Genomic DNA, 23,670 nt, shown 5'->3' with positions numbered 1-23,670 from the left:
CTTCTGTCACCTGAGTACCTGACCTTAATCCCTCAGGAACCCACATTGCCCTCTACCCAGGATAGTGAATGAATGTGGGTATGCTTAGTTAACATATAAAATCCCTGAAAACGGCATGCTTGCCTCATTGGAAGCAATGAGAAAAACTGAGAAGTCTACTTGTAATTTTGTTTGTGCATGATATTCTAGGCCTGGGGATCAAAGGGTAAGATTCTCTGATAAGTGTGAGTCTTGACATCTATTTCACCAATTCATGCTGGATATACTGTTTCAACAAAATAATGAGCAAGACCCTCGGTTGGGAGTACAGTTCTAATAGAGATCTGAAGAAAATGGTGCTCAGCAATTTGAGTCCACTCTTGGCCTTAAAATAAACGCCATGGGTCAGGATGCTTCTTAATTCAGGTATAAGTATAATGTGGCTTAAAAACACCACAGAAAAGGAAGGGAGATACTTTATGCTCTTCCTCTGACCTGAAAATTCTCAAGATTTTCCCACCAGAAAGGAATTAGAGAGAATGATGGATACTTTAGATTTTTTTGGTAAACTCTGATGCAATGAATTAAGAAGTCCCTTCAGAGGATATTCCACACTTTTAAGTAAGAAAGTACAGACCTTCCCATTTTCCAGTGCCCTCCTCTGTTTTTCTGGGATGTGGATGAGGTATACACTTTATGGAAGGGCAAAACAAGTGGCCTGCACTTGGGGTCTGTTATATAGTCTATCCTCCTAGGCTAACAGCCACCATCAGCAGAGCACCTTTACCATTGGCAAGAGCACCTTAATGTGGCTTGGTGAGCTATTTTTCTGAGACTTTCTAGTGCCCTGCCATCCTAGATCTCAGAGTTCCCTGGATCACAGGGATCCTATCCCATCCAGAATTGGACTGCACCTTATCTTGGCTGAGTGAGTCAGTCCTCTCCATCTCTACTTTCAGTTCAGCTTGGGACTTAGGGATCTTCTCCCACCCCAGACCTGAGGTTTGAAGCTCTATTCAAAGGACCTCCCTGCTCTTCACCATCTGACTTCTGTTTGCCCCAGGTTTATGAATGCCCACCATAACCTACAAGCCAATCTACTCATGAAGCAGCTCCATCCTAAACCTGATGATCCAGGACCCTGTGCAGTCAATCCTGAACTCAAAACTCAAAAGGTGCACCACTCTCATTGCTCCATGGCTCACATTTTATCTGCTCAGCTAATTAGACCTTCCCCATACTGACTCCATTCCAGATTTGGGCCTACCTGAGGCCTCTAGGTTTACCTAGTAAATCAAATCCTTCCCACTGGATTTTGATCTCCCTGCCCTGGAAAAGCTCCATTTTCATGCCTTCAGGGATCACATCTACTCTGTTTAGCTAGTTAGACCCTCCACACACTGTCCCCATTGCTGACTTGGACCTAGGAACTGTTCTGCTCCTCCCACATGAGAATTCTAGATTAGCTGGCCAGAACCTGGCCACTGGATCCCCACTGTCTTGAACTGGGCCTGGGCCTCTTGCTCTGCTAGAGAGATCTTGGCTATTCATCCTAGAATCATCTTGTACCACCAATAAAAATCAGAAGTGAGAACCTGAAGCACATACTATTGACACCCAATCAGAAAGTCACCAAGCTACATCAACAATATAAACAGAACCAAAATTTAACTAAACAAAGGCAGACTAGGATTTCATAGCAGACATACAACCAACACGAGAAATCCGTATGCCCAAACCAAAAAGGAAAACACAAATAATATGAAAAACCAAGATAATATGTCTACACTAAGACTCATCAGACCTTCAAAAGTGTACTACAATGAGAAATACCCAGAGGAAGCCTAGGTTGCACAATTTAAAAGAAAAATCATAATCATGTTCAAAGCCTTCAATTACTTTAAAGAACACACAAACAACTCAAAGAACTCAAAGAGGATAGAAATAAACACATGTAAACACATGACTGAAACTCATGAACATATGAATATTTGTCTGAAGGGAATGAAAAAAAATTCAGGCTTTGAAAAGTGAAGTTATGAAAGAAACAGAAATATTCAAGGCAACTCAAGCTGAAATGAAGATGGAGCTGAGAAACTCAATAAGCCAATTTGAAAAGGCAGGAGAAAGAGTCACAAGCAGAATTAATGAAATAGAAAACAGAATGTTAAGACTAGATGACAAAGTTGAAGGACTGGACCACTCAAGCAAATAATACTTAAAAATTAAAACAGGGGAATGGAATATGCTGGACATGTGGAATACCATGAAAACATAATATCAACACCTCAGAGGAAGGAGAAGAATCTTAGGACAATATCATTGACAAGATCTTCAACAGGATTATAGAAGAAAACTGTCCCTAATGAAGAAAAGGCATATCTATACAGCTACAGAAACTCCCCATCGCATATCATTGTAAAAAGCACCAAGTATACAGAACAAAGAGCAGCACTGAAAACTTCAAGAGAAAAATAAAAAGTTACTTATAAAGGAAAACACATAAGAATTTCAGCTGACTTTTCAATAAAGATTATAAAATCCTGAAGAGCCTGGAACAAAGTATTCCAAAATTTAAATGACCATAGATGCCAACACAGAATAATTTACCCAACAAAACTATCTATTATAGCTGAAAGGGAGTTTGTCCTAAGCAGCCTGTTTCCCCCAAGGGGCAGGGACTGCTGCCGAGAATTGACTGTAGAGAGTTAGCTGCAGAGAGCGGTGGGGGGGGGGGGCTTTCTGCACCATCTTGGACAGGAGCCGGAGGGCACTGGCAGCTGGGCTAGCAAAAACAGAATAGCCTGGAATTTACTGACCTGGGGTGAGACTGGGCTCAGGAGACATGGCTGAAAGCTAGCAGTGACAATGGACAGGCCGCAGGAGTGATCTGGAATGGCGGACTTGCATTCTGGAATGGCAGGCTCTGAGCTACAGCACAAAGCTAGGCACCTGGTGTTTGTTTCTTTGTGAGTAACTCCCACCCCCAACAATATAAACTATAATAAACTCACATAAAGATATGTTATATGGTTTGCCTGATAGTGCAAGAGACCCCGAGAGAACTCAGGCAACAGGGAAAGAAAAATGTTTTGTGATACAAATAGACTGAAAGAATTCATGTCCACCAAAGCAGACCTACAAAGGATACATGAAGCAAGGCAAATGACATAAAAAGTGATCATACTTAAGAGGTTATAGAAAGAAAACAAATGAAGGTGTAAACTACAGACACAGAAAATAAGACTAAGAACACAAATAGAAAATAAAATGACAGAAAAAAATCCACACATTTGAATAATAACTCTAAATATCAATGGCCTTAACTTCTAAATCAAAAGCCACAGACTTCTTAAATCAATTAAGAAAATCCACCTGGATTTTTTGCCTGCAGGAAACTCACCTTACCTCCAAGGTTAGGAACCACCTTAGGGTGAAACGATAGAAAAAATATATATATTCCAAGAAAATGGCACAAGAAACAAGCAGGAATTGCTGTTCTACTATCTGACAAAATAGACTTCAAGTTAAAATTAATGAGAAAAGACAAAGAAGTTAACGGCATTCAGATCAAGGGAACAATCAAAGAACAGGTATAACAATTATGAATATATATGGCCTAAACTCTGCTATACTGTTTCATAAAAACAGTACTACTGTACTTAAAGACACAGATTAACCTCAACTTAATAATAGTAGGTGACTTCAATATCCCATATTTTGTAATAGACACATCATCTGGTCAAAGAATAAACAGATAAACACCTGAATTAAAAGATGTCATTCATCAAATAGACCAAACAGGTTTCTACAATATATTCCACACACGCACCAAAGAGTACACATACGACTCAGCAGCCCATTAAAGTTTCTTTAAAATAGACCACATACTGGGGCAGAAAACAAATATCAACAAATCCCCCCAAATTGAAATAATTCCATGTATTCTATATTGTGTGTATTCCACAATGCAATAAAACTTAAAATCAATAGCAAAAGTGATCCTAGTGACCATATAAATACATGGAGATTAAGCAATACATTTCTTAATAATGAATGAGTCAAAGACAGTATCAAAAAACAAACAAAAGTATCCCTGGAACTAAATTAAAATTATAACATAACACAGCAAAAGGTCTGCAACACATTGAAAGCGGTCCTGAGTAGGAAATTCATAGCTCCAACCGCCTACATTAAAAAATCAGAAAGACCACAGATAAATGAGTTAATGATACAACACAAGAATTTGGAAAAGCAAGAACAAATCAAATGCAAACCCAACACAGAAGAAGAAATAATAAAAGAGCAGAAATCAATGAAATAGAAGGAAAAAAAAAGGAAGCAATACAAAGAATCAATGAATCCAAGAGCTGGTGTTTTGAAAAGATAAGCAAGATAGACCCTTGGCACAGCTAACCAAAGGAAAGAAAGAATAAATCCAAACCAATAAAATCAGCGACTAAAGGGGAAACATCACAACAGACATCAAAGAGGTCCAGAAAATTAAAAGGGAATACCTTAAAAACTTATACACCATTAAATTTGAAAATCTAAAAGAAATGGATGAATTTCTAAATTCAATGGATCTGCAAAAGTTAAACCAAGATCAATAGTTTAAGCAGACCCATAATAAATAAGGAAATAGAAGCAGTAATACAAAGAATTTTACAAGATTTTCAATGATTACAAAAAACACTGTTACTTAAATTGCTCAAAAAGGGAGAAACAGAGGGAGAACTCTCAAATTACTTTGATGAAGCCAATATCACTCTAACAATAAAAGCCAATAAAGAAACAACAGAAAAAGAAAACTATAGGCGTATATCCTTAATTAACATAGATGAAAAATTTCTCAACAAATTCTTGCAAAACAGATAAAGACACACATCAAAAAGATCATCCACCATGATCAACTCGGCTTTATTCTAGAGATGTAGGGAAGGTTCAATATACATAAATCAGTAAACAAAATAAATCATATAAATGGATTGAAAGACAAAGATCACATGATCATCTCAATAGATGCAGAAAAGACATTTGACAAAAATCCAACATGAATTTATGATAAAAGTCCTAGAGGGAATTGGAATGTAGGGACAGGAACATACCTGAACATAATTAAAGATATAGACAACAAACCCACATTTAACATCATTCTAAATGGAAAAAAAAAATGGAAGAATTCCCATTAAAAGCAGGAACCAGACAAGGTTATCCCCATTCATTTTCACTACAGTGCTTGAAAATCTTTGGAGAGCAATAAGATAAGAGAAGAAAATTAAAGGGATACTAATTAGAAAAGAAGGAGTCAAATTAAATGTATTTGTAGATTATATGATATTATATATGAGATACCAAAAATTCCACCAATAAACTTAGAGAAATAATGAACACATTCAGAAAAGTGGCAGGATACAAAATCAATTTTAAGAAATCCATATCCTTTCTGTTCACCAATTAGAAACAATCAGAGAAAGAGTTCATGGAAAACTCTCATTCGCGATAGCTTGAACAAATAAAAATATCTAGAAATAAATCTAACCAAATACATTAAAGACCTCTACTTGAAATTTTTTGATCTTTGAAGAAAAAGATTGAGGACTACAAAAGCAGATGTAAAGACTTCCTGTCCACAGGATTTGGTAGAATTTATATTGTGAACATGACCACTTTTCCAAAAACAATTTGCAGATGTGTATTTATAGACAAGGATACCTCTCACCATTCATCAAAGAAGATTCTTTTGCAACAGATGGAGAGCATTACAGATATCAACAACTGATTAAGTGCCAAGAACAAGTGTAAGATGCCCAGCCCTATGACCTCTACGCCTAAGGCTCAGGAAGCAGAGTGGAACAGGCAGCCAAGAGAATAGCAATGCGTTTGTCATCTCTAACCACTGAAGCTTCCTCATGCAACAGATGTTGAGTAACACAGAAAGCCACAACTGGTCAAAATATAGAGAATAAAAACCTCCCAAGGGTGTATGTGTGGATAAGACTCCTATACTAAATCCCTGACAATCGGGGCTCAGGGAACATTGCAGAATACTGGAGGAACGACTGTAGGAACCAGGAGTGGTAGATGACCACAAGTAAACAGTTTTCCCGGTGGTTGGGAATTTGTGCATATGAACTTACGGCAATGAAGATAGCATGCACAAGACCCATGAAAACTCAAACCATACAAAAACTCATCAGAGAACTGGGGAAAACAATAAGGAGCCCAAACATTAGCGGAGGAACTATTGACAACCTGTAACTGCTCGGTGAGGGAGAGTTGGTCTTTTTTGAGTAATGATGGATATTTTCACCAGGCTTCAGTGGCTGGGACATTTGGGTACACAAACTTGATTTGATAGGCCTTAACATATGTCAAAATATACAAAATCCATTGGGGAAACTTTTGAGAATACAGTTAGGGAAAGAGGTTCAAATATGTTCAAGATGCATTATATGAAATGCCCAAAGTTCAATAAAAAATTAAAGAAACCTTCAAGACACACTAGTTGACTGTTGCTTCCTCATGGAAGGAGAGGATTGAAAGCTTCTGGACCCTCTCCTGAGATGCCAGCCATTCTTTCCTGTACCACTCAGTCGCTGATGTGGATATTTTCCTAATTGCAAATGGCCTCGTGGTCTTGGCAAATGCTAGAGAATTTAGATGGTAGAAGGTTAACTGAAGAGGTGACTCAATTTATCCAGCTATAGGAAATCATAATCCATTCTGGAAAAGGCTTTTCATTGTTGCAATGCTCTGGAGTCATCATGTTCCTGAAAGTAATCTTTTACCCATGCTCTGTGTTCTAGTTTGCTTTCAATTGCTGAGATAAAACACCCTGACCAATACAAAATTTTGGAGGAAAGGGCTTATTTGTCTCACATCTTCTGGGTCACAGTTCATCAGGGGGCCCAAAGTAGGAACTCAGGACAGGAATCTAGAGGCAGAAGCTGAAACACCATGGAAGAATGCTACTTACTGACTTGGTCCTCCTAGCTTCCTTATATAATACAGGACCATCTGCCCAGGGGTAGCACCACCCACAGTGGGCTGGGCCCTCCCACATAACTCAAAAATCAAGAAAATGCCCCACAGACATGGCCAAAGGCCAGTCCAATGAAGGCAATTTCCCAGTTGAGGCTCCCTCAACCCAGGTTTGTCAAATTGACAAATAAGCTGTCCAGCACAATTCACCCCTTGTCAACTTGATCCATAAACTCACTATTAAACCACAACTTTTCCATTCCTTGTCCCCAAAATATGATGTTAATATTAATACCAAAACAGAACAGTATAACGTTAAAAGTCCCATAGAAAGTTTTTTCAAACACTTTAAAAGCTCAAAATCTCTTTTAAAAGTCTCAACTGCGAGCTCCTGCAAAATAAAAACTGTAACAACAAAAACCTTAAGTATTGTTTTATTTCAAAAGGGAAGAATTGGGCACACTTACACAAAACCCAAGTTCAGCAAAGTATCTTAATGCTGGTATTCACTCAAGATCTTCTGGACTCTAAAGGGCTTGGGTCTGCCATCCACAGCACACACCATTTGTCTACTATACTCAGGCTGGCTCTACTCTATACCTGCCTCTGTTCCTAGTGGTAGTACATAGCCCTGGCATCTCCAATATTCTGGTGTCTGAAACTGAGGCTACACTTTCACCAATGGCGTCTTCTGGCCTCTCAGGGTGCAAAGCCTTGGATTCTCTCCATGACCCCTTCAATCCTGGTTGTCTTCACTACAGCTGAGGTTGTACTTTCACCAGTGGCCTTTCTGGCCTCTCAGGGTGCCAAACCTCAGCTGCTCTCTGTTACCCCATCACACTCTCAACATTAGAGCCATGCGGGAAACTTGAAAACATTACCAAATCTGGCTTCCAGGTTGGGATGGAGACTCTGGCCCCCTCTGAACCACAACTTCTGTGTGCTGACCCTGAGGAAATACTTATCAGAAGATTTTGCCACAGTGATTATAATGGTCTCTTGTTACAGCTGATTTTTCAGCAACTACTAACCGGCATCAATTGTCCCAGTACAGCAAACGTTTCACTTCAGTGGCTCTGTTCTCTTTTTAATCACATCTGATTCTTCAGTCCCAGATGACCAGAAGCCACAGATTCTTAATTCAAAATATCCCACAAACATCCCTGATAGGATGTTTCCCTTTAAAGCTTCACAAGCCAGGCCTTCATCATCCTCACCTCTTCCAGCAGAACATTTCCAAGCTCCACAGCAACTGCTCACTAAACTCTCAAGCACTTGATGGCTTTTCCAGTCCAAAGCTCCAAAGCCTTCCATAATCCTCACAAAAACAACTGGGTCAGGTCTGTTACAGCAATAGCCCTCTCTCTGGTACCAATTTCTGTTATAGTTTGTTTTCAATATCTGTGACAAAACACTAACTTGGGGAGGAAAAGGGTTTATTTGGCTTATATCTCCTGGGTCACAGTTCATCACAGGAACTCAAGGTAGAACCTGGAGGCAGGAGCTGAAGCACAGGCCATGGAGGAACATTGTGTACCAGCTTGCTCCGCCTGGCACCACCCACAGTAGGCTGGGCCCTCCCATGTCAGTCAACAACCAAGAAAACACTCCACAGATAATGGCCACAGATCAGTCCAATGGACACAATCCACAGTTGAGGCTCCCTCAACCCAGGTATGTCAAGTTAACAAATAACTATCCAGCACACTCTGCAGCTAAGCCAAATAAATTCACTGATTTTTCAAAAGTAGAATTTAGTGGAATCATATTCTTTCTTTTATATCTTTAAGGTGGTGACAGACTTTTATGTGTCCCCAAGGAAAGAGTTCTTATAATGGTTTCACAGTGTCTTATTAACTCATTCAGTCCAAGATAAACTACTCTTGATTGCACATGAACTTAATAAGATAAGCCCGAGCTATTACACTGTTGCTGCTGAGTTCTGATGCTATCATCCTCTGAGGCTGTGATTGTGGTCCATATTTTTCTTCCCATTCGTTAGGATGTAGTTGTATCCATTCTTCATTTGGCCCTTGGTTCTTGAGGGCTCTGTAGACACTATAACATCTGTCAGAACCTCCATCCATCTTCTTACTAAAACTTCTCACTCCAAATCCTCCGTAATGAATTACTTGGCACTTACTTGCCTGGGCACATTTCAATGCAAGGTCCAGGGCTCTCAATCACATTGTCTGTTTCATATACAAACATTTGAGTGTTGCTCGTTCAATGTAAAAAAGTAGGAACTTTGTCTGGTTCTGCCTCTGTCTGAAAACTTGACTCTGATTTAGGTTGGTCCAGGAAAATGTTTTCTATGAAGCCATCCCTTCGTAGATCAAAATCCCAGAACAGGAAGCATGAATTCCAGGGGTCTCACTTCTGGCTTTAGCCTCCCTGGAACACATTCTATGCCAGTGAATATAGTCCAGTTATAAGATTACTCCCCTTCTTAATTTTATATTCCCAGGGGCACAGAAGTTCATCTAATTGGCAGGATCTAATTTACATCCAGAAATTTAGCTGCAATGAAGTCGAGACATAATATATTTTAACTTTCTGGCTTTCGAAATACAGGGAGGCTGAAAGGAGAATGAAACCCATACCCATTTCAAGTAAGCCTTCAGTTTCTCTCACTCTTATAACCTTACATAGATTTATGCCTAACTCAGAAGACTGCTTACACTGGGGAATTATCTGAGCATCCTAATGGGAACTTGTCTCATATCACCCACATCTTCATAAGGAAATTTTCATTTTTATGGAAATAAAGAATATTAATAACTATTATTACTTCACTAGGAGACTAAATCAAAATGCCAAGAAGTCTTTCTTACTAAGGTATCTTCAAGGCTATGCTAAGGGAGAGGGAATGATCTAGGCTAATTTCAGGGCTTCTTTTGGCTCCCTCTAGTGCCCCTTCATCTATTTAGGGAGAGGTTTATCTCTTTACTTAAAAGCCCAATAAGAAAGTCTGGGCTTGGACTATTGCCCAGTGAGGGCTGGGCAAAAGGCCTTTATCACATTATGCCCAGGGATGCCTAATGTGATGAAGCTCAAGGGAAATTGGAGCCTTCTGCCATTTCAACTCCCAGGGAACTGAAATGCCTATTTCCTGGATGGAATGACCACAGTGTATTTTTTCAAAAGCTAACTATGGGAAGCAGGCCTGCTGTCTCTCCTCTATGAATAATCTTGGCCTGTAAACAGGGCTGCTTTGGACTCAATCATTTCCATTTCCATGCAATATATTAATAAGTTTCATCTTAAGACTTAAGGTAGAGGTCAAGGATACAGGCTTTGACACCAGACTGGATGAATTTGAACCCTGGTTGCTCAGCATATAGGTATGTAATCTGTATTAATATCTTAACCTCCCTCCACTACCTTTTCCTAATACATGGAGTGAATGGTGGCACTTATTACATAAATGTTTGTGATGATGAATTTGTTCAGATTATTTTCTTAAAATTATGCCTAGTTCTATAACACTTAGTAAGTTAATATAGTTACCTCTATTGCTTTTACTAGTAGATACTGAACTAACTTTTAGAAGTTACATAAGCATATGAAAAGATTCAAGGGACAGTATAACGTGACCTAAGAAGAGAAAGTACCCTCAGCTGTAGAGGACCACATATTGAAGCTTATCACAAATTTTGTCTTTCACAACCATTTATTGAGAAAGGTGTATTAAGGCTCTATGCTAAGTTTTCCTGTGTCTTGACCCCTTTAACTTGTATAACTACTCTCTAAAATATGTATTTCCACATTACAGATGATACAACTATAATGGAAACAGAGAGCTTTTGCAATGCGATGGTAATTAAGATCATTAGAGCAGGAAACTCTGAGACAGAGATAAGTATGGGGGATGTAATCAGGAGTCCCTCCCTGTCCTGACCCCCCCCACCCCTGAGCAACCTCTGTGGTTGCCTAGGATGGAAGTCTTTGTTGTTTTCCTGTGGCCATATGTTAACTTGCTTAATTATCACGTGTACCTTTTTACTTAATTGTCACGTATGTGTTGTTTTACCTTTTGCTTGCATTTCCTCACACATGATATAAAAGCTCCTCAAAACTGGAAGGGGCCACTGACTCCCTTATGGAAGGATTGATGGAGCAGTCCACTAGCACTAGCGTAAAATTATTAAACTCCCTCTCCTCACCTGACTTTGGTTATTGGTCTCTGATTTTTCTGTAACACAACTAACACACAGAAAGTTTGTTCACATTTTCCCATGAACATAGTCTGATCGGATGACTGACTGGAATCTAAATCTATATCTGTTAGAGTCCAAATTCAATGTCTTTTCTGCTTACGTGCATTGCCTCTCCAAATAACAGGAAATCAGTCAATTTATACAATGACTATGCATACATATTTTTTTTCAAATCTTACAACAATCCTATGATTTTGACTATTGGACTCATTTAGCCAAATGTATGTAGCACAGAGCCTGGATGGTTGTTGCTTACTTAGTGTATTCCCTGTGTATAATTATAAAGCTACACTTAGAAAATGCCAGCTTAGTTGCTGGCATCACATCATTGACTCAGTGCTGTCATAGAGAACCCAGGTTCCTTCCAAATGTTCTGTGTCCCCTTCGATGCACACTAACCTTGCTTTCTTCAGCTTCTTTCAGCTCCAGTTCTCCAGAAACAGGAAGCTTGGACAGGCACTGACAAAAGAGTGAAAGCACTAGAACTTTCTGATATATAGATGATAGACAGATGATAGATCAATGATAGATACATGATAGATAGACAGATCATAGATCGATGATAGATAGATAGATGATAGATGATAGATAGATAGATGATAGATAGATAGAAGATAGATAGATAGATAGATAGTGTATGTGTGTATAAAACTTTCCTTGAATCGTACCAAGAAACATGTCAAGAACATAGAGATGCCTAGCCACAATGGGCACTGAGAAGGTGACCAGTTAGCTTTTTATTAAATATTTTTATGTATTATTTTTATTTTGTGTGTGTGAAGGTATTGCCTGCATGCATGTGAGTGCACCCATGTTGTGCAGTGCCTATGGAGGTCAAAAGACAGTATCAGATCCCCTGGAACTGGAGTTATGGATGGTTGTTAACTGCCATCTGGCTGTTGGAATTCGAACCCAGGTCCTATGAAAGAACAGTCAGTGCTTTTAATCACTGAGACATCTTTCCATTCCCAGCTGTTAACTTTTTACATTCCCTGTATTGGGAAGCAGTTTAAGGACAAAGGGGGTTAGAAATAGAATTAAAGATAAAAACAGAGATCTCATCTACAAGTATTAGCATAAGATGTAGTATGGTAAGGTCACAATTTTAGAAGAACTATGATGTATCCATATTGTCTGAGGTGATACACAATGTCCCAGAAGGTTAGATAGGGATTTTTATTCTATCCTCTAAAATTTTCATTATAACACTGTAGATACACAATTGGGCATTGTTTATGAGGTTTTCAGACATCACAAGAAAAATGGTCCTTAAATGTAGCTTTGGAGATATTATTTGTTTCATAACTTGCACCATGACTTTTTGAAAACTTTCATTGAAGCTAAGTGTAGTGGCACAGGCCTATAATCCCATCACTTGGGAGGCAGACACAGGCAGATCTCTATGAGTTTAAGGCCAGCCTGGTCTACATAGTGACTTCCAGGTCAGTTGGGGCTACAGGAAGACCCTGTCTAAAAAGACCCCCCCCAAAAAATATTGAATTTTTGTGATATTTGTACAGTATAATTTGATAGAGTTTAGATTCCCTTCCACTATCCACCTTAACCCATCTACCCTTACTGCCCCCACCCCACTTAATTTACTGTGCCATACATAGTATTTATATGACCTACAGAATCTAATTTGAGTTCCCAAATGTCCTTCAGTGTGAGTCAGTCTCCTGCAGAGCCTGGTCAACCCACCAAGTATCCCATCATTCAAAAAGACAATCTCTCCCCCTCCCAACAGTCATTCTTTTCCAAAATTTCCTTAGGTTGGGTTGGGTTTTTTTCCCCACTTCCCTGCATCTATGCTGGAATTTTGTCTGATTTGACTGTGCATGGGACTGTGCATGCTGTCAACATTGCTGTGAGTTCATATGAGTAACTGACATGTTGTCTTGAAAACTCTGTTCCCTTGTGGTCATCCAGCTTCTTTGGCTCTTGCAATTCTCCCCCAGCCCACTTCCACAATGAACCCTGAGCCATGGGAGGCAAAAGCTTTGTATAGGCGTCCAATTCAGGGATAAGCACTCTGCAGTATCTTATTCTCTGCAAGATGATAAGTTGTGGGTTTCCATGTTAATCAACGTCTGCTACATAAGGAAACTTCCCTGTTGAGGGTTGAGAGATGTATTCATCTATGAGTATAACAATAAGGCATTAGGAGTCAGTTTAATTCTATAACTATTTGGTAAAAGAACTAGTGTTAAGCTGTCCCCTGTGCCTTATGACCTGTCTAGCCTTAGGTTCCTAAGCCTAATATCAGAGTCAGGTATGGGTTCCACCTTAAGAAATGGACCTTAAATTCAATTACAGAGTGCATAGTTACTCCCATACTTGTGTCAGTATTGCACTAGTACTCATATCCTGCCCAACCAGTTGTTGTAGTTCACAAGATTCACTGCTGCGTAAAGTTGATGACAATTTTTTTTTTCTTTCAGTAGCATGCATTGTACCTCCCAGCACTATGAAAGCTAGTCAGAAGAAATGAGGCTATGAAGTGAACACCTACTCTGATTTCTCCTTGTTTGTTCTATAGCTCATATATGTATATTGTTAAGCAACATGGTCTTACTGTGAAGTTCTGATGCTTAACCAAGAGCTGGGGCTATAGTTCATAGTGTATGAGGGCCTAAGGACCTCTGGTCAATAGCTTCAAGAGAGGAAGTCCATTCGTGACACTGGGGTTTTATTTTGTTAACCTATGTTACCTAGTAGGGGCAATGCCCCTCTGTTATAAAGGAGCTCCTTTAATCTCTTTTTGTAATGTATATATGTATACTTTAAGAAGCTTCTATAGTGGTAGGTCTCCATATGGCTTATTCTAAACACCTTTAATGTCACTTTTCCTTCCCTATACTCCCTGCTCTATCCTGTGCTCCCATTCCCCACCCCATTTAACCCTTCCTACTTTATTATTCTCCATTGCTCCTTTATATAACTGCTCTCTATCACTACAGCTATCATTAATTAGTTTCCTGATTTCCTAGATTTTGAGATATAAACATGGATATCTAGGATTTCAAAAGAAGCCTCCAACAATAAAAGAGAATATATTATGTTTGGGGCACAAAAACAATGAAATATTATTCAGCTCTTAAAAAATGAAATTATGAAATTTGCAGGTAAATGGATAGAACTGGAAAAAATCATTCTGAGTTAGGTAACTCAGACCAAGAATGACTATTTTTAAAACCAATGAGCACTATAATGTAAAGTACAAAATAATAGAAATAAAAATACAAAGTAAACACAATGAAGAAGGGAAATAAGATATGCTAGCCACAGGGTGGAAAGTTTAATGAGATTTATTTAAAATTTTATATGTATCTTAAAGAAAAGAATGAAAGTAGGGTTATACAGTTTCCCCTTATAATCTAGAAATATTACAAATTTGAAAAGCGTGTTCTTTTTATCTTTTATCAGCACATTAATTATTCCTATTAGTGAGATTCCCTGTAATATTTTTCCACATACATGTATCCTACACTGATACTATTTAGGTTCCCAAGACAACTTGTCATGGTAAGTATATAGAAAAGATGTTGAAGACCGTAGTGAGTAACAACTTACACATTAACAACATTTGAAAATGTACCCCAATATACAATGGGTTGGTGATATTTAAAGAGTCTAAACTAATGTATATTTCATATTGTCTTTATATTCTCTGTATTGAAATGCAAAATATCTGGATAGCATGTTTGTTAAGCCATCTTCTGTAGTGTCAGATGTTAGGCTTTTAAAAATATTTTCTATCACTGTTTTCATCTTAATTACAGAAGTAACAGAGGTCCAGGGAAGCATAACCACACACCTGCACCCACATACATGCACCACACACAACCAGAACAAAAAACAAAATAAACCACCTCTCATCCTATCATTCAGAGTTAAACTTAACCAATCCTTCTGTTTATTTAGTGGACATTTTTTCATTCATAAAATGCCTATTTTTATTTTGAAAAATGCAATGGTGTGTGTACGTTTTCTGTTTTTCATTTAGAAGTTTGTCAGAAACACTATATTTAATCAGAGAATTGCTTCATGATTTTTAGCTCCAGTTTTCTATTACATGATGAAGATATCACAGTGTTATAGTCAAATAAAATTTGACTGTGGTCAAATAAAATTAATATAGGGTTAAATTTTCCCCTTATGGTAAATGGCAAGGTTCATTGTTACACATACAAACTTCTGATAAATTACTGAAAGTGGAATTGCTCTGAGGAGTTACATTATTTTTAAATTAAAAAATGTATTTATATCTATGGATCTGTGTCTATGCTACATGTGCAGGTGCCTGCAGGGTCAAAATCAGTGTCAGATCCCCTGGAGCTGGAATTATTGGCAGTTATGCATCACTTGGTGTAGCTACTGGAAACCTAACTGTGATCCTTTGTAAGAGTATGGACTCTTAAAAGCTAAGAGATATCTCCAGCCTGTTGGAGCATTTTAAAAACATTTGTCACATACTACCAGATCTTAACATCTCAGTCATGCCTTTCCCAGGAGCTAGATAGCACATAATTTGAATAACACTCTCTGGTGAGTACCCCTGTGAAACACCAACACGACCTTTGAAAACAACCCTCCCCATTCTACGGCATCCAACTTGGACGCGAGATAGAAAACAAGCTCCGGGAATCAGATGAAATGGGTACTTGATGAGGCATGACCATCTACTATGACCATGTAGTTGGTCACTGTGAGATCCAAAAGACAAAATACATGCCAGTTCTATGGAGCTGTCATAGAACTCTGCAAATGGGAGACTCTCTTAACCCAGTGAGGGAATACTTACAGGGTTACCCCAGAAAGAAGAGCCATTTATCTTCAATATAAGTGAAACAGAAGCAAAAACGTTCTCCCTGGAGAATGTTCAGTGGGTTGGAGCGGTGTAAGTTGGGAAAGCTTCTGTTACATTTTTGTTTGCTGTTTCAGGAAATATTTCAGAAATGTTAGCACACCCTCCTCTGTACAGGCTTTTTGCTGATGGTGATTGTCCCACAGAGGCTGGAAGCTGCTGGGTGTTGTGGACAATCCAGGAGAAGTAAGGAGCAAACAGAGCTTGGTATTCATGAAATGTTCAGATTTCTGGCAATAAATTCTGTGCTCTGTATAAGTTAAAAATGATTTTATAAAAGGAGTACATTTTTAAGTCATTAAAACTATTTGGTTTATCTATTTGAACGGGATTGTTATTCTTATTAATTTGACATGCATTCTTATCAAGCATGTCACTGTTGTCAGTCGTTTCTGTATTCTCTGGACTCTTAACATTTTGTGCTTATGATATTGAATAAGATAATATGTTAGAATTATTTGTTTCATGTAAATGGCTGTGACTAATCAATACAGCAAAATACAAGGCCCTGATAGTGAATTTTGCTGAACTTTGAACAAGAGGGCTCCATACTGGCAGAAATCCTGAATAGTCTTGCTTTAGGAAGTTGATAGCAACACATCTATGATTTAATGTCATTTTTCTTCCTTTGGTGTCTATCCATTTGGCAGAGAATGGCAGAACACATTCCATTTCTGACAAAATTTGACTTTTGGCATCAAAGAACTAATAGCATTGAGTTCAGGGAAGAAGGAATTTATGCACTGGTGCTTTCCCATAGAATTTTCTCTTCCAGTTAAATCACTGCCCCCCATACATACACAATATTGTCTACTCTTGTCACATCACATGATTCTAAGCTCAGACAACCCCTGAAATTCATAGCATTTTTTTTTTCGTGTCACATCCTGCATGCCACGCCAGCTGCAACTTCAGTACTTTTTTTCCCACCAATATTTTAATGGGCAAACTTGAGTAATATATTTCCCAATTTCAAACCCTTCAGCACTGACAGTCCAAAACTCCTGAGGATAAGAACTAATGCAAAAGGTTCCGGCAAAGCTGAGCATCTTCAGCTCTGGTCTATCAGTGTCAAGTCCTCAAGCTCTTGAGAAATAATTTTACTTATTAAAACACATTTTCCCTCAAAAATACTGTAGGAAAGACAAAGCTCTCGGTGACCTCTGAGAAAATTGTTGAATTAAGGGAGAGCAGTCTACATAAGTCTTCCATTTTTAAAGTCTGGTAAAAGTATAATTAATGTAACCAAGAAACAGCCCTGCTTTCGGTTCCTACATTTGAGTTATCGAACTGAACCGCTACCCTGGGACGAGGTTTCCCACATGGCCTTCCTATCTTTTTTGTCAAAAATATAGATAGTACCAACGGGTAGAATTGAAGAATATGGGATATATTTGCAGGTGTTTAGTCAATGTCTCGGGATCCTTTCTGAGCCTCTTTTCCCTTTGGGAACCTCACAGCCCTTAAAGAGAAACTGGCCCAACTGTGCAATGGTTGAGGGACTCTTCAAGTTTCTGAAAATGCACCATGCAGACACACTTTATTGATTCAAAGAACAAGCCTCCTGGGACCTCAGGGGAGTGTAGTCACTCAGAGAAGGCTGAAACCGCTGCGCCACAGTGGACAGTCCTCCACCCTCCAATCTGCTCCACCATCAATGCACCACCAGAATGATGCGGAATCCTGGATCATGGTGGGAAACCACAGCTCCAGGCTCACGGGATGGGACCACTCATGCACGGCAGCAGCTTTGCCTCTGGGCATAAGGGAGGTTTCTGTTATTTTCAGATTCTAGTTTTAGGAGGATTGATTCTCAAGAATGCACTTCCCACTTCCCTTAATGGCCGGTTATGACCTTGACTCCATACTTAGTCCTGGACACACAGACCTTGCTGTGGACCTTTCTCGTTTCTGGGCTCCAAGAAGTTTTCCCTCATTTTTGTATTACTCTTCTACAGCCTCAGTGTGGCTTTGCCTGTGCCCTACAAAAAAATGTAAATAATCTACTTGGAAATCCTTTGAGAGATAAAAATCACAGTGTAAGAAGTTAATAAAATTTAAAAAAAAAAAGAAAAAGAAAAGAACAAGCCAACATCCTGGTTACAGGTGACCACTGAGTTAATGCTAATGGCCAAGCAATAGCTACTCGTTAATTCATTAATTAGAGCTCCTTGGTGATTTTATATCATTCCTACATAAATATATATAAATGCTTCAATCAGAACTCTTCATGAAAATTTCTATTGACACAAAAGTCTTTTTAAAAACATAAATAATGTTAATTATCTTTATATGTGTTTTCACCACAGTCATTATCTTTCCTTTAAAATAGTAGTGATTATTCATTCAAACACGGTACTGTGCAATTGAAGGGTCAAATGAAGACAAAAATCATTCCATTTATTAAAATAAAAATCCTAGTTTTAAAAAATTGTCTTGATAGTATAAGTGCAGTGTAACAAAGATTTGGTAAGTTATTTCCTTTTTAGAAATACTGTCTTTGGAATTGATAGCCTCTGGCTGTGGAGATGCTTAGAGTCCAATGGGAGAGCAGAAGCAAATAGAGATGAAGAGTTGAGGGCCCCTCTAGGAAAGTCCCAGAGATGAAGTAAATGCATTTTAACTTTGCACCTCACCCTGTGAAGAGTGAGAAATTCTTGGTCAATGTTGTTCAAAAAACTTTTATTCTTGGCACCATTTCATGTGGCTGATGACCTATCATCCTCAACTCTTTCTGCACCCAAGTCTGCAAAGTTCGGAAACTACTGCAGCTATGCTTTTTGAGTGGATGGGGATAATTAGTACCAACTTATTCTAAAGAAATTATCAGTTATATTCAGTTAATTATAAGAAATCTCAAAGCAATGGATTTTGCAATAATAAGAACTGAGCACAAATTTCAAAGCTTTTGAATATAAAATTTTATATTCAGGGCCAGAAAGATGGATCCACAGAAGAAGCTGCTTTTCATCGATTCTGATGACTGGAATTCAATCTCAGGAACCCATGGAGTGGAAGGACAGAATTAACTACTGCAAGTTGTCCTCTGACCTTCACACACACACACACGGCACAAGTGTGTAAGCATGCAAACATACACACTAAATAAATATATGAATATAATAAAAATTTATATGGAGATGACTGGATAGGGGCTGGAGCACAGTAAAGAGCTTGTAGTGCAAACCTAGAAGTCTCAGGTAGCAGCTCTAGCACCCACACCAAAAAGGCAACTGCAGCAGTATATGCCTATCATGCCAGTGCAGCGAGATGGGAAGGTAGATGGATCCCTGGAGCTCACTGGCTAGTCAATCTAAACAAATGAGTGAGCTTTAGGCTCAGGGAGAGACCCTGTATCAAAAAATTAAGTGTGAGCCTAGCACTCACGGTCACTGATTATCGTTCACGCTCAAGAAATATTGCAGAGGAGTAGGCAGAAAGAATGTTAGAGTCAGAGGGTCTGGAGGAGAGCTGCTGTGAAATATCGTTTTCTGGATGTGACATGGTTGATGCACACATCAGCTCACAGCAGCTGTGGTTGTGTGCACAATACCTACACAAGATAAAGACAGTAGAAATCCCCAGCAGAGCTACTGGCAGACTTTGACAGTTAAAGGAAGGAGTCATTTTCCTTTGGTAATGTGACTGTTGATAGGCTGCCCATGCCCCAATGAATGGCCATAGAGCCATGTGAATATGGTTATCACTAACTATATTCTAATACATCACTAACTATAATAATAATAACAATGATAATAATAATAGAGGAAATTAGGTCTGGAGGGATCTGGGTTGGTAGGTTTCAAGGGGAGTTAGGGAGAGGTAGAAAAGAGTGGAAAATATCAAAATACATACATTAAAACATATAACACATTTTCAAATAAATTGAAAATCTCATTTTAATAAATAAATAATAATGCGAAGAGTGATTGAGGAAGACATTCAGCATCATCTTCTGGCATTCACATGCACATAGACACACGCATACACCTGAACATGTGCACACACACATGAAAATGCCCACATATACAAAACACAAAGATTTTTCTGATTTAAAATTTAAAAACATTGAAAAACCAGACAGTATAAAATAATGCACTGTAGAATACTCAATGTCACTGAAAGATGGTCAAAATAAATGAGAAGGCAGAGCACGGTGGTATGCACCTGTAACCTCAGTGCTCAGGAGGCTAAGGCAGTAGAATCCCAATTTTGAGGCAAACATGGAGTGTCAAGACACCCAGGAATATATACCTGGATATGTATAACAAGACTTTGTCTCAAAAACAAAAGAAAAATAAGAACAAATACATGAGAAAAAAGTAAATAATATAACTATCCATGAATGTATATGTAAATTTAGACAAATAGGCATCAAATATTAAAATGAGTATGCATATTAGATTTTTAAATAAATTTCTTCTAATTATTGAGTAGCATTTTCTAATTACCTAAAGCAAATTTGTCTTACTTTGTATAGAGATAAAGCCAGCCACCAACCACGTCTTAAAAGCCGGTTTGTACGTTTTGTTACTTGTTTGTATTATTTCGAAAGGAAACTCCTGAAAACATGTTTGCTCAGAGTAGATAAATAAACCTCTAATAGAGAGGTTTCTGGTTCTGTGGCTGCCATTTGGGTGATAGTCTTTGGCAAGACCTTTTAGGAACTTCTTCAAAAGATTTTTCCTATCCTTCACCTGAGGGCTATTGTTTGGATACAGTTTGTCCTTCTAAAAGTTCATATGCCTGAGGCTGGATCCCCAGTGTGATGCTGCTAAGGTTGCAGAACCTTTAGGAGATGGAACCTAATAGACAGTAATTAGTTAATTAAGAGACTAGATTCTCACAAATGGATTGATTCTGTTTGCAGAGTAGACTGGTTACCAAAGGAATGAATCATTTCTCACCAAAGTATGTTGTTGTAATGCAAGGTCTCCACATGCTTGGTCTCTTCCGCATGGGTATTTGGCCTTCCTGCTTGTCCACCATGCTGTGACTTTGCCTAGTGAACATCTTTTAGGACAATGGTTCCATGTCACTTGGATCTTCCAGCCACCACAATTATGAACAAAAAGCTTTGCTTATAAAGAACCCAGCCTTATTCTGTCACAGCAACACAAAACTGAATGAGATACCAAGTCACTAGTGCTTAAATGACTTCCTGAGGAAAGTCATTTAAAGCAAAGCTTCAGCAGCATGATTGAAATATGGGTTGGCCAGCAGGAGGCAGGAGCAAGTGATACAGGTGGATGTTGGTTTTAGATATGAAGTATTTCAGACTCAAAACTTCACTCTTCTAGTCTGAAAGGACAACAGAGCAGGGCTTTTAGTAGGTAAGCAATTTAAATTGTATCTCTTCTGTCCATTAACTTCCTCATTATATGACAAGTGGATAAAAAGTAAAAAAAAAAAAAATCACTGTGCTAATGGACTTCAGCTCTGTGCTAAGAGAAAGTATTGCCATGAGTTGAGGCATTTTGATTATCTCCCGGTGGATGGAAGCTTGGGAAAAATGACAAAGAATAAGAAATTCAGTTTGAGTTCCCCTGGTATCTTATATGGTAAGAAGTAGCTGAGTTAGAAAGAAAGAATTCTCCTGTGCCAAACTGTAGAAGGGAAATCATGGCTCTCTTTCAATTCAACCAGCACTCTGTTAGGTGTGTGTAACAAAGATTTGTAACTTAGCTAGCATTGTCCTTAAGGAGTAGTGCTTTATTATATTTATAATTAAATTCACAACAAATTATTGGAAACATTAAGAACTTAAGGATGAAGGGTCTTCCTCCTTGGAAATTATATTCATTAATTGAAAGAATCATTCTGTGTGGATAGCACTCAGTAGAGCATCCATCTGCCTCTAAACTTAATCATTACATCTTGGAAGAGCAGAACATGAAGCCTAATCACAAGGGTATGTTCTAAATAAAAGTATCCTCAAACATAGACAGGCATATACTTTTGCATATTGTGGGTTTTACCCCAAATCAAATAAATTCTCTCAGCATGTGTGTATTAATATGTTATTACAGAAATTTAAGTCATAGTTTTTCAATCATTGTTGTCATATCAATATCCTTTGTACTATACATTTATTTTTTTATAAACCAATTCAAATGGAACCACTTGCTTTGTATGCATTACTGAGGAAAGCAGGGGCTTATGCCTGCTAAATACTTGCTGTACCACTAACTTACATACACAATAAGAATCATTTTTAAAGTTTAGCTCTATCCAATGAAATCATCATGAAATCATGACTTTGATACAGTTAAAACAAAGACAAATACTAAGACACATAAATTCAACCACTGGGCATCAAACATAACCTCACCACACACTATTAATGGCATTCAACACACACCTCAGAAAGGAGCTTCATGAAATCACGCTATTTGTCTCCATATGCCAGCTCCACAACTTTCGATAACCTCTTTTGGCCTCAGTTTTGTCCGTATTTACCTTCTAGGTTTGTTCTAAGAAATGTATGATGACATATACTGAAAGCATTTAGGAGAATATACTCATAAATGTTAGGTGATATATACTGTCATTAGGCAATAGTTGGGGATAATGGAATAACTAAGACTATTTCATAAAGATATTACCTACTCACAACCCAGGAGGTAATGGCCACAGAGAATCTGGGTTCCTTCATATATTCATTTAATGTAGTCAGACCCTGTTGTCTGAAAGGCTCTGTGAGGAGACACTGGTAGCAAGCTCACCAACCAGAATATACCTTGTCTCAAGGTAAATAATGACATGAGAGATGCTTCAGATATCTAGGAGTTTGCATGAGATCACCAAACAGAAATCTTCCTATGCTCTTACTGTCTTAAACCAGAGAAGAAGCAGAGTTTGCACTTAACGAAATGACCTTTGAGAATTGATAAGCTGACTTGTGGAAAGAGGAAACCCCAAAGAGGCAATTCTTCTTTTTTTTAATATTACCTTTCTTTTCTTATTTATCCATTCACAGAGGCAGCTGATGATACAAACATATATTCCTGTCTAAAGCCAACTTTCAAACATGCTGGTGTTTTAAATAGCATTGACTCACTGAATCACGGAGTTTGAATATCAGGGTTTAGACACAATACAACACAATTGGAAAGCAGTTGCATAGACTATAAATGTGACTGCGTACATGAAAAAAACCTTCTGAAACAAAGGCTAAATGACTAGGTGAAGCCTTAGGTGAGGGGCTCTATGTCCCAGTATATTAGTATTGTTAATAGCATTCTTAAATTTGGATTATTGTACAGAAATTAATGTACACACACAAAAATCCCCACTAACCATAGTTCTTAAACAGCTTTGAAGAAGGTTCGGGAGCAGCCAGCTTCCCATTATATAGCCATTTACAGCAGGCTCTTCAATGTGGAAGGGCTTAATCAATGTGAATGTGCTGTGCGCCATGTTTTCTTCTTTCTTTTTCTCTGTTGCACGACTTCAGCAACAATCTAGTTAAAAAATATATTATTCTTTTTTCAAATAGCTGAATTGGGAAGTATATAATTTGACTATGGGATACAAAAATATGAAGCTTTATTTTTCCACAGGGTATTTATGACATATATATGTATATATACAAACTTTACAAATATATGCATACACATA

This window comes from Nannospalax galili, unplaced genomic scaffold, assembly GCF_000622305.1.
Source record: "Nannospalax galili isolate Female #2095 unplaced genomic scaffold, S.galili_v1.0 scaffold255, whole genome shotgun sequence".
Classification (NCBI taxonomy): Eukaryota; Metazoa; Chordata; class Mammalia; order Rodentia; family Spalacidae; genus Nannospalax; species Nannospalax galili.
This window is presented reverse-complemented; position numbering follows the sequence as displayed.